This window comes from Paralichthys olivaceus, chromosome 18 (assembly GCF_024713975.1).
Source record: "Paralichthys olivaceus isolate ysfri-2021 chromosome 18, ASM2471397v2, whole genome shotgun sequence".
Taxonomy (NCBI): Eukaryota; Metazoa; Chordata; class Actinopteri; order Pleuronectiformes; family Paralichthyidae; genus Paralichthys; species Paralichthys olivaceus.
Window position 1 is genome coordinate 5,017,115 of NC_091110.1, and position 16,963 is coordinate 5,034,077.

The 16,963-nt window shown below is 40.5% G+C and overlaps 1 protein-coding gene across 1 annotated transcript in view; it reads right to left on the minus strand.

The window, feature by feature from the left end:
* Positions 1 to 14,209: 14,209 nt before the first annotated feature.
* tmem174 (transmembrane protein 174) overlaps positions 14,210 to 16,963 on the minus strand; it is a 52,154-nt gene continuing 49,400 nt past the window's right edge. Inside the window, exons 8-9 of the mRNA XM_069514282.1 lie at positions 16,435 to 16,522; positions 14,210 to 14,466 (exon numbers count right to left, since the gene is read on the minus strand). The gene's annotated coding sequence lies outside the window, so the exon portion shown is untranslated. The remainder of the gene's footprint in view (positions 14,467 to 16,434; positions 16,523 to 16,963) is intronic.

The window sequence follows — 16,963 nt, forward strand, 5'->3', positions numbered from 1 at the left end:
AAAAATTATATAAAGTAGTTTGTTTAATGTTTTATCGCATAAGAGATGAAAAGTCAATATTTAAATTTTAAATTAAGAAAAATGTTTTAAAAAATTACCAAAGAATATATAAGTGATGAAAGACGACTTAAAGTATTTCAGAGGTAAAATCCAATTTGTAATGGTAAAATTAAGTGTATCTAGACGACATAAGTAACAGCACAAGTTTTATAGTTTTGATATATTTTCAAATTACTAATTACTTTTTAAATAAAAGTTTTACTGTCCAGAAATGAATTTTCTTTTTTCATGTTTGATCCCTTCTGAAGAAAAATCACGAGTTTTAATTAATTAATACATTTTATAAATGTATTGTTTTTATTTATTTTTTTTTTACAATCAGATCACACTGAGTTGTCTGAGTTTGGACTGAAAGACTAAAGTTGAACTGTTCTCGTGCCTTAGTTTATTTCAATTTCGAGGTAACGATTGTGTGTTTACACCTCAGAGCGTCTGATGGAGGTAATGTGTGGAAAACACAGGAGTACCATAAGAAAAAGAGAGCAATTGGAAAAAGGGTAGAGTACAGGGAATGGAATAAAAAAAGAGTGAATACCTCCCAGGGAGGTGCAGAATCTCTCCATCTGCTATTCAGTGTATGGAACAGTCGCTACACTTATCCCCGCTCTCTAAAAGGAGCTCCGCTTTCCACCCCATTAAAAAGTTTGGGAACTAATGCCACCCCTGAATACTCGCCTAATTAGAGGCTGCTCAGAGCTGCAAGGACCTGCTACACAAGAGTGGCTCTGGGATACATTCTGCCTTTCCTCTTTTGTAATGCCATAGTTTTGCTCTTTCTTTTTCTGGCCCATTTCATCTCTTTCTTTCTTTCTGTCTTTCTTCCTTTATGTCTTCTCATCAGAGACGTCAAACAAAAGGCAGGGCAAAACTTTTTTAGCACGTCCAACTCCACAGGGACAGAGGCTTCATCCACACTGCTAGGTTTTTGTTTGAAAACGCGTGGACGCTGCGACGGCCACGCCTGTCGTCCGCAATACTCCTGAGTTTCAGTGTTTCTGAAACAGATATGTTTGGAAACGTTGTTTTTGGGCTGCGTTTTTATCTGGATGAACAGAAATGTTTGGAAACGATGACGTAGACACTAACAGATTGCTGATTGGGTCTTTTCCGTCACAATGCAACCTTCGCTGATTCGTCAGGCTCTTATCACATGACCTACTTCCTGAAGAATTGACCTTAGCTGTAGAATTAGCATTAGCTATGGCTATCAGTGTAGAATACAACATAGTTAATCAATTGAAAGCGTTGCTGACCCTGTGGTCTTTGCTAACAACTGTTTTACAACGATACAATGAGACAAGCTATTATTCGAGCAGTCAACAATTCATTGGCACGCACTTGCCCAGAGTATGTGGATGATCACATGATATGTGTTTTCAGGCGTGTTGGTATAAACGTGGATTCAAACTGATACTAAAACGCTCATGGGGACAGAGATTGGGTTAGTTTGAAAATGTTGTATTTCAAAATAAAACGTAGCAGTGTGGATGTAGCCAGACTGAACGTATAGAGTCTGTAGGCGTACAGTTGTGATGAGTACACATGATGAGAATTACAGTTACAGTAACAGTGGTAGAGATGTATGAAGTGCTGTTTGACAGAGGAATTAAAGACTCTGGCTCCCGGCCACCTCACCCCACACAGACCAGGGAGAAACACTGAGCTTTCACCACCTCATGAAGTGCAAGCGTACGCATCCTTGCACATAATTTATTTAGATGAAGACTTTCGGGGGGTGTTTTTATTTGTTCTACATCTTGCCTGTCTCACCTCGGTGTGAACCCACAGATCTAGGATCTGCTGCAGAATTATGTTGCTGCCTCTCACTGCATTTTTCACTTTTTTAGCCCTGCAAGTGTTTGCTTTGGCATGCTATCCGCTCATACAAACAACTGGGGCCCATAGCTTATCCATCACGCTTGTGCAGAATGTGATGATAAAATAACAGGCGGCTTGAAACAAACCATTTGTTACAGCAGGATTTATTATTCTGTCCACTTGAAACAAAGTACAGAGGTTACCTAGACATCTCCTACTTAGGTTACAACAATAAATAGAACCAAAAAAAAATTGGCTGCATGTAGCCGGGGCATCTCAGCCAGTTGGAAAGTCCCACTTAGTCTTGGTTGCTCCTGAGTCCAGCAGCTGCGTGATGTCACCACAACATCCGCTGACCGTTTGCATCCTACACATCATTAAGCATCATCGCGTTACCGTTCGGAGGGGTCTGCCAAAGAAGCACCGCTCGCGACTACCGGCTTCAGGCCTGATTAGTTACATGCAACAACGCCTCTCGGTCATAAACACTTCATTGAGCTCCAGCAGCCCGTTCATCATCGTGACACCCACAGGTAATCCACACCAAAGGCTGCAGCTGACACAAGGCAGAACCCAAACATTTCCTCTGAGCGGGACCCGCTTCTAAACACAGACTTCCAGCAGTCTACACAGCAAACACAGAGCGGCACACACACACTGTAGAACGCAGAAGCATACATCCTGTAAACCTGTGCATGTATGTGTGGTGATGTGGGGAGGAGGGGGGGTGTAGCTCCAAGCTTCGACCGTCTCAGACAGCTTCCAAGTTTGAAATTTCAGTCTGCATCCTCTGGTTCGTGTCATTGATTCCTCAATGACGACAAGCTTGTCACTCAAAAGGCAAAAAACAAACATCAACAGTGAAAGCCACCCATGTAGGCCCAGTTACTCCTCACTTTTCCTTCCCCTCTCCTCCCACGTACATTCCCCTCTGTTTGTATATTACTTTCCTCCCATCCTCCTCTTTCTCTCCAGCTCTCCGCCTCATTGACTCGACCACAGAGTGTCTATACGGCGAATGACTCGGATCTGAGGAGGGAGCGGGGCAGACGCCGGAGCTGAGCGTTTAAGTGGTCGGATCCAGCCACCCCACCTCTCTCTCTCCCTCGCTCTCTGTCGCTGTGCCGTCTCGGGCTTTTGGAAGTTTGCCTAAATCTGTCTTGATATTTGACAGACGTGCTCCTCTCACACAGCAACAGATTGACCCACAATTAGATCCAGAGATTTTAGGATACACACACACAAAAGCAACCCCAACTCTTGGATGCAGCCTTTGGCAAAATGTGGACCACATAAAAGACAAAACCATGACCCTCTGCAACACATTAAGGAGCTGAGCTTTGATTTCCTGCTCACACACTCTATGAAATTGTCGAGGTGAGGAAAATCCCTTGGAAAGACACTTTTCTAGCTAGTCAACTGCCCTCTGAGTCATGACCCAGTAATGCATGGAAAAACAGTATATTACTGAGTGTGTGAGAGCGAAAGAGTGACAGGAAACACTGTAAATGTGAGTATTTGAGTGCATTTCCTTACATTTACTTTATGTCTGCATGTACAAATCACAGTGGCCTGCAGTCAAGGGTGCAGTTGAGGGTGTCATTTCATCACACGTCTCTCCATTCCCTTTCTCTCCCTCCACAGGTTTGGTAAAATAAAGAAGGAAAACACACAACAAGTTTGGAACGACAATGTTGACTCTCTTAAAGGGAGAAGAGAAAGTGTACAACCACCATATATCCATGTGAGATCTGTCTGAAAGCCTCCTTTTGTCTGGAGTGCCAGTGTGAATAAAGTCACTACAGAAGTGATTCCAACTGGTGAGATCTCCCCAAAGTGGAAAAAAGATGCTGTTTTATTTGATACTTCCTCCCAGGGTGGTAGGCACTTCCTTTTCCTCCGTCACAAAGTCTTCAGTCGCCTCCATCAAAGTGTAACATCGCCGTAGGGGGGGGGGGGGCTTCAGGGTGGTCAAGCTCGGACCTCTGTTGGATATGCGAAGTGGCTCCATCGGCATGTAACTGAAGACATTTTCAGGGCACAGCAGGGTGCAGCGGACCTGCTGAAATGTAGCCGAACTCTTGTGTTGGCACAGGCTAAATTTACCAGCTGAATTTTAATGTTAACACAAAATATATATATTACTCGACGAGGGACCAAAAATCTCAATTTGTCTAAACCATGCCGGTTCACAAAGAAGTAAAGAGGTCCAACCTGTGTGTTTATCATCGTCTGAACTCGCTTTATGCATTCCAGTTGAATCTACAATCACTCAGGGGGTGGGGGGCTTCACATGTTTTATCTCCAATGCTTGGAGTGCCTCACTTATGCTTCCATTTTGCCCTCTTGTACACGGCAAAGCTAGAAAAGTGGCTTTTACACACCCACATACCCTCGGTGCGCACATAAATGCGAACACCAAGACTAATTACCACCATGCAATAGTGGTAATTCAGTGCGATCATTATGCAAGCGGACTTCTCCTGCAAACAGCAAAATATGTGTTTTACCATGAATCAGTGCTGTTCCTCTGACTCACTGGAGATATGGTGAGGAGCGGCAAACTACATTGTCTTGTTTTATTTTATATTTACAGTTAATAATCAACTCTGTGAACAAATGAAGTGTTTTAAGAACCTAAAGAAAAGTGTATATGGTAAATGGACAGTAGTCATAAACCTTAACCTTACAGTATATAAGCCATATTCACACACACACACACAGCGATTCTATCTGCTGTACTCACTTGCTCTACTATCACACACCCTGCCGGTACAGACGTCAGGGGGTTAGGGGTGCAACTTAGGGTTCAGTGTCTTGCTCAAGGCCATTTGTGTTTCTTATATCTTTCAAAATCTATAGGTTTTTAATATACATTTTAATGTATAGTCATATTGCATACAAATATATTTAAATAACAGTGTGTAATTTATGATTTCATGTTAAAATGAATATATGACGTGAAAATTACATTTCTAATGTTTTACATGTCACATATGAAGACGACAGGTGGCAAAATCTATAATTTCCGAGCATTAAATGGTTTTTCAGATTTTTTGCAGCCCTGGCAATGGGGATGAGAATTTGAAAATGAAACGGATGATTAAAATCAGAAAATGTTTTGGTAGCTAAGTCAAAATCCTCTCGGAGTGAGTTGGCACAAAGGGATGAACAAATGTTTGACTTCAGTGTTTCTAAAAACTTGGCTACAGCCCTGCATTGGTCAATTAAAACTGGTCTGTTCTGCTACCTTTAAAAAAGAAATACTGAGCACCTGGTGTAGCTATGCTGTATATGTTAAATGAAAGATAATACAAATATTACTGTGCTGGACGTTTATGTGCAGTGTTTGGTCAGGTGTTCCTACAGCAGTCTACTGTAGTTTCCTTTTTTTTTTTAAAAAGCCAACAGAAAGACAAGTTACACCCTCACAAGATGTGCTTCATCTAAAACACTGTAGACACTGTGCAAGTATTCTCATTTTCTTCTAAAAGTATCTTGGATGAATTATGCTCTTCTCTAATTGTTGTGAAGTGCATGTGAAGCAGAAGACAACTACATCTATCTGAGTCCATATCACAATTACTCACCATTACCTGCACTATTTTTAATGAAAATGTCATTTTGCAGATTAGTGTCCTTCCACATTATATGTAACATATGCCAGTTATATTATATTCCACATGTATGCTCTCTTATTGGGAAATATTATATTCATATTAAATTGTATACTACTGTACATTGAATTCATGGCACACATCATCATACCTGCCTATATAACAGTCTATAGCTGTATAGACTGTAAATATATATACATATAAAAAATCTTATCTTATCTTAAATTTGTTTTTGAGTCTGTATTTGTGTCTGGTGTCTGATGAAAGTCTCTCAAACGACGCCCTGGACGGTCATTAGTGGCTGTTTACTCTTTACTGATTCATGCACAGCACTACAGCCCCATGCAGCCAACTCAAACACGGTAGAATAATACATTTGGAAACTCTCAACTAAACGGGATTACAGAGTGAGGTCTTGTTATGAAAGCAAAGATATTAGGAGCCAGATAAACATAGTTGAGAATTGTGATAAGTAAGACAGCTTATAGGGAAAATGCAGTAAAACCTCATCCTGAAAGTCATAAAGGAACTCTGCCATGTGTTCATTAAGAACGAGACACTGTAAATAAGAACCCTGACAACAAACCCCTTAATCCAAGATAAAGTTGTGTTGTGTAGTGTTATGATTGTTGTTGTAATCTGTATTTTGGCTATCACTGCATGTCTGTTTCCACTTTTTTTTGTAAAGCACATTGGATTAACAATGTTGTGATTAAAGTGCTGTATAAATAAAGGTAAAGTTGTGTTAAACAGTGAGCAGGCAGGACGCACTAACAGCGACCCTTACAGCTGCGACTGCTCTTGTTTTTTCAGTAGTAGCTCAAGTGATTAACTGGTCTCCTCCTCTTGATCTCTCCATCCTCTCCCCTCACTCTGCACTCAGGTGGAACAAGGAGGCAGGGAGTTCAGGACGTGGCCTGGGTCCAGCATGAGCACATATGCTGCACAGATCAGCGTGTTGCCATTTTCTCTGCTCGTCACCGGTGGGGGGGTGACGTGCTGATGTCTGCCGATGAGGGAAGAAGGGGTGAAATGCTGATACTAAGATGTCACAGAGCAGATACATACATCTGTGTGTCTGTGTGTCTGTGTGTGTAGTTTAAAAGTATAAGAACATTTTTGATTATTTCAAATTTACTGTGAAAAACAAAGAGCTGACATTAAGTAGCCTTTTACTGTGAGACCCTTAAAGTTGATTGCAGAGGAACCTCAGTTTCCAGATATAGTGGTCTAGATGTAATAGTCAGGGTCCAGCTCCAACTCATCTAGACCACTATATCTGGAAATTGAGGTTCCTCTGCAATCAACTTTAAGGGTCTCACAGTAAAAGGCTACTTAATGTCCAAATGGAAATTTCCATTTTCATATAACACTTGGGTTATAAGAGTTTTTTAACTTTCTGGCCTGGATTTAGAGCATAAAGTCAACGTGATCTCACGTCACTGTGGTAAATATGCAGCTGGAGCCAGCAGGTAGTCAGCGTAGCCTATATTCCCAGTTTGCGGCTGTAATATATTACTTTTGAATTCAAGTAAGTGTCAAGCATATGCAAAAATAAGTACCTCTCAAACCTAGAAAGATGTTTTACAGAGAGCGCTGTTCCAAATGTACAGTAAAAATATTCCTCTAATAATATGAAGGAATTCCTCAAGGTGCATTAATAATGGGTTAAAAATGCATTTTCTAATCATGCACTAGAATGTTTTTTTCCTGACAGATGGTTTGAACAGTAAAATACATGAAAGGCTCAAACTGTGGCTCAACTCAGTCTGGCCATTCAGCCACACATACATAAACAGAGCATGTGCAGCACTTTCTCTATCAAACATCAATCACACACTGTCAGCACAGCCATCAGGGGCAATTTGGGGTTCTTGTCCAAGGACACTTTGGCATCAAACCGCCAACCTTCTGGTTATCTCCTGAGCCAAGACACAAAGACAAGTAAGTAGCTATCTTGGCTCTGTCTAAGGGTAAAAAAAAAATGTCTGTACAGATGTACGAAACACATAAAAAAAATGTATTTAAACCTTTCGCAAGAAAGAATATGGATTCCCCTGAAATGTCAAACTATTCTTTTTAATCTTCATCTTCTTCAAATATCAAACTGAGCTGGACTGCAGTTCTATCCAAACTAAACCATAAAGTAAGAACGCATCGTCTTATGTAAACAGACAAACTAAGCTTGACATTTTTGTTGTCAATTACATTCATCCTCCACCACGTTTTGGTCGTGTTGCCAGTTGCTGAGGACCATTATAAACACAGACCATTAACTAGGCTCCAACTTATTGATCAGTTTATTTGAGTTATTCAGCTCAGGATATACCTAATAAAGTAGCTTCCATTGTTATCACCTTATTTCCAGTTTGTAGTAGCTAAAGCTGGCAGTTAAACAGTCTGACAGGTTGATACTCTGTCGTTAATACTTAATGGCTTTCCCAGTCTAAACAAATAATCATTCTCTCAGTAGCAGAGCAGGGGTGTTCGTGGGGGCTATCGTTTCGATCTTTAGGGATGTAGGAAAGGAGGGATGGAAGGAACAAGGGCTAATGGCAGCAGAGGAGGAGGGGGGGGCTAGGCAAAGAATTTATCCTCCTTGTCTTTGGCTTTCTGCTCGCTGCTGCTATGAGGGCGGTCAGTGTGGTGACCTCTCCCCGGTAGGAGGGGTCCGCTGGTGACCCCTGTATTCCCCTGCATCCCCTACCAGACCTGGCTCAATGCAGCCCATTCATGAGTGTGTGTTTATCCTAGTGATGCTCCGCAGGGACGGCCTGCTATCCACTGCCATTTTATGGAGCCTGAGGGGCAGACGGAGAGAGAAAGAGAGCGCAATGGAAGCATTTAACTACTCCACTCACACTCAAACACAATAACATTTCTATTCGCCCCGTCACGACTTGATTGTTTTTCTTCTACTCTCACTGAAATGGTGCTATAATGCACCTGATTCCCAATATTCTCTCCCTCAACAAGACACCCTCTGGCTGCATAAATGCAGAAGGATTGATATGCACCGAAGAATAACACAAACTTTCGCTCTCTCACACTGCCTTAGACAAACATACAGTGGAGGCACACCCACCAAGAGCGAGTGGGAGAGAGCGAAGGAAGTGTTGAAGTATGTCATACGGAGCTTAACCAAGTGAACCTTGAAGTTATTTAGCTTCCTTCAAACCAAGCATCTGGATCACCCCCCCAAAACCCAACTCCTGCAAACTCCCCCCTCGCCAACATCGTCCTCTGGGGACCGGCCGTAGGACAGGGCGTGGAGGAGATGCATGTGCTCTGTTTTCACAGCTGAGGTCATTAAAGTTGTACGTGCAGGATTAGACAAAGAGCAGGATGAAGACGGTTGATGTCTGAAAACACATCCACATTCACAGAAAGAATACGCAAACTCATGACATGTACCGCAAACGAGCAGCCGCTCTGGATCACGTTATGAGTAATCGACAACATGCGTGTGATCTCTTGCATACATGGAGCAGGATTTGTCCCGTCTCTTCTCAAAGGAAGCGTGCCGATCGACCACCCACACTTCTGACACTTTCTTATATCATTATATCAGAGCAGGTCATTTAATGGATCCTGGAGCACAAGCACCATCAATCACTATGTTTCCCACTTCATCACAGAAGTTGATACTCTCTACGACCTTCCTTTATTTGTGTGTGTGTGTGTGTTGTGGTCATCGTATTGTGGGGACAACAATCTGTTGACAGAGTCCTGTCATGAAGACTTCTTGCAGAGTAGGGACACATTTCAGGTCCCTGTGAGCGGAGTCCTTTTAAATGAATTCAGGAGCTACTCTGAAGGAGCCTATGTGGTTTTTAGCAATGGCCCATTATGCATGTTTACCAGGGAATGTGTGTGGGCATGTTGCTCAGTTGCGCCCCCTATATCTTGGGTACTACCCACTTCTTGGTCCTCATTAGGTGAAAAAGAAAAACATTTTCAGTGTTAATGGTCCAAATGAACTAGGGATATGATTATTAGCAGTTAAAGGTCATAGAATAGATGAAGACAAACAAAAGATCATTTATAAACCAGTATAAGTGGTCTATCCTTATTAGGTTAATAACAGTGATTATTTTGCAGGATTATTTGTTAGTGTGGTAATTAACTACACAGAATGAATATTTTAGAAGTGGCTAAGCAAACTAAAGACACTTGAATCTAAAGCTGTTTTCAGAAATCCTGGTAATCTCCAGAAATGTCGGTGTGAGAGCATCCGGACTTCCTCCAGTCAGCCTCCTAAACTCCAGAGAAAGTCTGATGGAGCTGATGTAAGAACACAGCAGGAGATCTTCTGCAGGATTCACTGCGAGCGAATGGGGGGTTGAAGTTTCTAACAGGCAACAGACGCAGATACGAAAAAAATAACAAAAAAATACAAACATCACAGGAGGAAAAAGCCACGCCAGACACATGGAAGACACCAAGAATGATGTCAATAGAGTTTGCGGTGATAAGCAGTGACGCTGGTGTGGATGTGCTGTAAACAAAAACATATGATCTCTGCAGCAGAGTTAATAAGATGCGTTCTGCGTCTGCCTGCAGCTCCGCCTCTCACCTGAGCCCGCAGGAGATTTCTGTTTTGAACGTGTCTGAACACCTGCAGTGTTGTTTATGTATGAAACAGAAACTCTGTAGAAAGTCTGGACCCAATTGTGCGAAGTTTAGTCGTCATAAAAACTCAAAAGGTGTTTAGTTTGTCCAGTCTGGGCTACTGTAAAAAAACATGGCGACCTCCATTGAGAGGACTCGCTCATGTAAATATAAAGGGACGATTCTAGGGTTAGGAAAACAACAATATATATAATTTAGATGAAACACATCACTAGTATTATTTTATATTCAATTTCTGCCAATAGATTCCTTTCACCTAAATCTGACACACTGAACCTTTAAGACTAAATATATATAAACCTAACTGATGTGAAGCAATATTTAAATTCTTGTTTGTATAAATGATGAAAACACTGTCGCAGACATTGAGGTTGTGTTAAGTGTTTTGGTTGCGCTGTTTCTTCAAGATTATAGCAAATAGCGTTTGCCTGTCAATGTTGGGTTTCTCAAAAATATTATAAGGTCTCAACCTAAGTATGTGAAGCACCTTGAGATAATGTTTGATGTGATTTGGTGTTATTTATAAAAATACAGTCTTCCCAGCACATGGATTTACGGGATGCAAGCCAAACAGCATCTCCACTGTGGCTGAAAGTACATTAACTAGCTCCCTAGTTAACTCAGTGGTAAACTAAAGCAGGGATTACAGGTCTAAATCAGTAGTTAAATAATTGTCTAAGGTCATCTGGCTAAATGTTAGGACTGATTTCCACATGATTAAGTGGGAGATTCGAGACTAAATGAAAAAGGTGACGCTATGGTATTATGCCTATTATGAGTTTTAACTGTGCTTATATATATATATATATATATATACATCTCTTTTTTCTCAGTTGAAGGGACCAGGTTGATTCTACATATCTTAATTTTATGTAGTGTAGTGTAATATTGTTTATTTCAGCAATTCCTTTCAAACTAAATAATTTCAATAGCTGTCCAGCCTTGTAAGGCTGGAGCGGGACAGGAAAGAACAGAGAGTGTAGGAAAAGTAAGTGTCTGCTCCTCATAGTGAATATTTCCATCCCACAAAGTAAACGACTGGATAAAGTTTTAGGCTACTATTATATATTGTTTTGAGTTCACACAATGTCAGATTCCCCATATTGTTTTCCATTTGAGTCCCATGTGTTATTTAAAGGCTTTTCAGTGGTGCTAGCCAGAGACATTGAGCAATCTTTGAAGAAGAAAATGTATTTGTCCTAGAGCATTTAGTATAGAAGGTATATAAGAATGAGAACAGTAAGACTAAAGTAAATCATCAAATACCTCAACTACTTTCAGGAATAAACTTTAACTGAATCCAATCCAAAGTGATTTTTAAACTTTTAAACTTCTAGTTTTTTAAATATCTCCTTGGATCAGCCCCCTCAGGATCACATTCATGTTGTTGTTTCAAATACATTATTTGTGTTATTGTCAATTTAAAGTCTATATTACTACAAACTAATTGATAATGATAATAATAATAACAGATACAAATCTAGCTTTTACAGACTCTTTTGTTGTTCAATAACGATTATACAGAATGCCAGTGAAGAAAACCTGTCATCTGTGTCTGCATGGTGGTAACTATGAAGAATATTGTACACAAGTATGTTGCACATATGCATGTACAGTTTATGGTGAACAGAATAGATCATCTTAGAATTTAATTTATTAGAAATATGTGTCATTTAAATAGTATTTATATAAAATTGTAATCATAAAGATAATGATAAATATTAACATAGATAAATACCCAAGAAGCCAATGTCATTATTTTATTTTCCTATTAGTGGCACTAGTACGTGTTGTTGTTTGTTGTAGATGCTGTTACTACAGCAACAAACCACATTTTACCACCCAGCAGTGTGTCAGCTCTGTGACTGTCATGACACACAACTGATGAGTCATAATCTTCCTCCCAGCTGACTCCAAAAAAGTGTATTTCTGTTGTGAAGAAGCATGAGCTGAACTGACAGCGCTAAAGATATAAACAGAATTGATTCACACTAAATATCCTGCACATCTTCATCGCTGGGTTGAGGTTTAGGGGTTCAGAGTGTCCTCCAGATGAAGGTGTGCTGGTTAGAATGATGCCCCAGGACGTTTGTTTTACAAATCGCCACACGAGAGGCTGTTGGACAAAGACGAACCAAAAGCAAAGCAATGGAACCTGCACTTTGGGGATGTTAAAAACCAGATGCAGCATGATAAAGACAAAAAAACAACCTTCCACCATCAACACCAAATGTAACATTGGGATCTGTATTGATTTATTCTTTTTATTGTCTAATCTGAGAAAAGCGATTTCTTTGTCTTTCGTGTTTTTCTTACTTGCTGCCATCCTCACAAAATGCAATTCATGCAACACAACAACCATTTTCCAAATCTCAAAATTGAAAAGTGAGTGACCCTGACTGTAAAAAACAATACATCACATCTTATATTTCAGATACCTATCTGAACAAACTATAACTTAAGGCTGTGTGTGTGTGTCTTTGTTGCACACAAGCATACATGTGTACTTTACAGCCCTGCTATCTTTAGTACTTTGGGAATATCACAAGAATGCCGAAAGTGGCCACTTCCATAAAACTCCTGCTATAGTCCTCCCACTTTGAGGTTTCTGGCTTCAACGTGCTCCGACATACTTCAGTGAACATAATTTACTTTATATTTTATGATTATTTCTATACCAAGCTATGCTCTTCAAAGGTTCTAAATCTCTTTTGCTAACCCCGTTTTTTTTTTTCTCAGTTGTTGGGTTCAGTGCCAGAGATCCATGACCTCACGCTGTAATTTTAGTCTAATTCCATTTCTTAGGGGAAACTCGACTGAGCAGGCCCTTGATTCAAGACCAGAAAGGTTAAGAAACGACCACTGGCTAATAGCAGAGGTAGGGATGCTTAAGAAAATAAAGATCACTTTTTGACCTTCTTTACTTCCTCTTTCAATTGCAGCTCTCAATCATTTTTTTCTCTCTTAAGGGGCCAGCTGCATGTGTTTTCATTTATGAGAGATTATTTTGGGGTTAGATTCGGCTGCAGTCCTGCCCCTGCAAAGTGAATTTGATGAACTCTACACCTTAATGGAATAGCCCAATATTTTACTGAGAGTTAGCTGAGAGGATTGACTCCACTTACATGTCTGGACAGTGAATATGAAGCTCAGGAAGGCCAACGTCAGGAGGAAGCTGCTCGTCCGTTGCAGTCCAACCATGACAAAATCCTCCCTCCGCCACCTTTAAAGCTCATGAATTAACCTGCGGTGTCTCTTTTTTTTTTCCATCAGCACCAAAACCAAAGTGCAAAAGTGACAGTCAGACTTGTTAGGTCTATTTCTTGGCTCAAGGAGCTGCCAGCAAGAAGCAGAGACTCAAAGAAATAACTGATCTCTGCAGCCAAGAAAGAGTCTGGTTCCTAACCCCCTTGTTCTTTTTACACTTCACCTGTTCAACGCGAAGACATGAGAACGGGCTCTGTCTTCTCATCTAGCTCCCAGTGACAAAGTCGCCGGAATGACCCAGAATGTGAAACGACTAGTTTATTGAGAGCACAGATCTTCAGCGATATGATTCCTAACAGAAGTGGTTCAATTTGGAAATGAAATCAGTTTCAAATAAATCTCCATTTCCAGATTTTATTTTGATATTTCTGTTTACCTGTGTGTGTGGTGATTGCAGTCTTCTTATTTTTTTCTCAATGACATGAAATTGAATTAAACCATTGATAATTTTTAGGAGATTTAGTGGTGCATCTTCTTTTTTTATTAATGGTAACTCTCGATTTCCATCAACTAAAATCTTATAAAAATCTTTATAGTATAATATAAATTAATAATGAATATTTCACATAATTACCACATGGCTTTTACAAAAATAGTGCAACAGAGTTCCACTGAGTGAATGGAGCAAAAAGGGTCGGTGTGTTTGTCCTGCTTGGTAGTTGACAGCTCTGGGAGCTGTCTGCATCATTCAGAGAGGAGGTCTCACTATCTTGGCACAGGAGAGGAGGAGGGCGGTCTCATCAGAGCTGTGAGGTGTGTGAGTTGAAGTCTGGGTGTCAGTCTGCTGTAACTGATTCAGTGGTAATGAACCCGCTGTTTGGGCAAAGGGCCAGTGAACACAGAGCCACCGGCGAATCATCCACCACCGACCTCCGAAACTGTTGTCACAATGTGCCAGAGGAGAAAACATTACCTCATTTCACGTAACACGTTTCCCATCACATATTTCACGTTCCTGTTGTTCACATCCTCCCCAATCTGTTGACTGTGTTGTTGGACACCCACCACTCCTCTGGGAGCACTGTTGTTGCAAGAGTGCGAACCTCCTCCAGGGTTGGGTGGGGGACTTTCACTGTGGACACAGACTCATGAGTCCCCCTTCTTCTCTCACTCTAAAACAGCCTTGTCTCCCCTTAGGCCCCAAATCACATCTATAATCTTCTTGTCTATTTTCAGACACACTCACACACACACACACACACACACACACGTCTCCTTCCTCTGTTATCCTCTCTCAAATCAATTCATCAGATCACTCCATTGTCACTGCTTTCTCAAGCTGTCCATCCCCTCGTCTAACACCTCAGAAGATAATCCAAAGCTTGTATCATGGCACGAATAAAGACAATTCCCCCTAAGCACATTAGGATGGTGAGAAATGTATATATTTATATATATTTATACATACTGCATATCATGAAAGATAACTACCAAAGCAATGATAGAGGCCTGTACATTTGTGTATTACAGCTGAAGTGATGCCGATGTGCGTGTACAGTGTGTTTGTTTGTGTGCGTGGTCATACGTTGAGCCCTGTCTGAGCCATCTCGTGCGTAGAGCACTCGGGGACACCAAAGCCACACGCAGCATTTGTGAGAGATTATTGGAGCGAAAGATATCGAGTCTGTCGCTCTGGGAGGAGGTTCCTCGAAAGACCTAGCCAATGGACGGAGATGGAGCTAGTGCATGTATGGGCACCATAGGGTCGGAGTGTGTGCGTATGCATGTGTGTGTTTATATAGGGGAGGGGGGGAGGGGCTCCATTAATGATATTGCAGGCTTTGAGATATGTGAACAGTAACAGCACACATGTTTCCATTGTGACAGTGCCGTGGCATTGATAGATTCTGTGCCATTATACTAGAAAAACATACAGCTGATGCACTAATAAATCATTGAAGTGCAGAGCAGCGTCTGCTCAGCTTCAGCCCAGAAAACCATCAGAGAACAGATCTGAGTGTGTTTTTTCAATTTTTTTAAACACAGTGAGAAGATTTTCATAAATGTCATCATGTATTCAATGAAAGAGCTCAGGTCTAAAATCACAAATGTTAGTAATTGGCTATAGTTTGTTCTTTTAGTGCAGAGGTGCAGGACTCTAGCTAAGATTTCATAAATAAATGGATAGATTTATTTCCTGGTACAACTAACAAAGCCCCCGTAAATATAGGTCATTGGATTTTTTTGTCATATTTTATTTATTCTGTTAAACATTCAAGAATAAATGATTAAGACATAAAACATTTTGTACATTTTTATTTCAACCCCAAGGTGTAATGAAGGCTCTCTCCAATTTTTATTTAAAGTTTTTGGTTGTTTTTAATCAATGTTTTGTTGACCTAAAATTAGTCACATTTGAAGTCCCTCTCTTCTCTAAAATGTGTTTTGCTTATTTTCACTTCACTTGGATGTTCAACTTTCTCTGTCTATAGTTCGTCAGACTAATTCTGAAGAGTGTGCACCTTAAATCTGGATTTAAAAAAACTGAACCTTGAGCAGGAATTTAAAAGTACTTGTCCTGTGTTCATCACAGATCATTCATTGTGTAATATGTGGAGTTTGGCCTGGTGGTGGTTCCCAACCTGCAGGTCTAAGCCCTCCAAAGGGGTTCCAAAAAAATCTCCAAAAAGTTAGAGATGGAAAAAAAAAAACATGTATAATTTTCAAACTTTTCTTTGCTATTTTATGGAATAAATAACTTAAATCTTAATGGCTCTAAAATATTTCCAAAAATCATTTTAACTGAGAAATTTTAGAAGAAATAAGAAATACATTTTCAGCTGCTCAAGAAGTGTATGGGTCCACAAGCAGGAAAGGTTGGAAACCTGTGGTTTAATCTGTTACAGTATTTAATAAGCTTATTATGGGTTTTATATCTAAACCAAGTCAGATGAATGTAGGTGGATAAAAAGCACAATATTTCTCCCTGAAACTTTGGCCTATTTATGCAATAGAAGTATAAAGCAGAGTAAAAGTACCCACAAATGTAGTTTTGCACTGTACTTAAGTAAACGTAGTGAGTTACAAGGTGTTTTTATACCTGTGAGTGCTGGTGAAGAAGAGCCAGAGTCTGCCTTTTCAAATAAGAAAGTGTCTCAGCAGTCTGTTGTTACTCCAGCTGGGAGAGTCTGAAAAAGCAACACCGGCAAAACCCGGGGGGAAAGTACATCAACAACACAGCTAAACACACAAAAACCAGCCTTTGTGTCGCACACGCACAAACACAGGCTGACTAAGACAGCTCATGCACAACAGTACTGTTCTACATTTGTTCACGGAAACAAATGTGTTTGTTCCACTTGTTGCTCAAAAAACACAGGGGGGAAGGAAGAGGAAATCCAGCTAAAAAGGGAAGATAAAGTTGGAGGATGGGATGAAGGTTACATGAGTGAAGGTAAATGGCATTGGAAAGCCCAGGCTCATTCCAAGTGCCCCATGCTTTGAAAGTTTGCGTGAGGCAGCTTAACGGAACGTCGGGTTGTTTTTCCGCTCCACCGATTTCTGGACTGAACTATAAACTAAAGACGACATCCTCTCATTAGTCTGCCCTCTGTAGCAAAGCCAGGCCA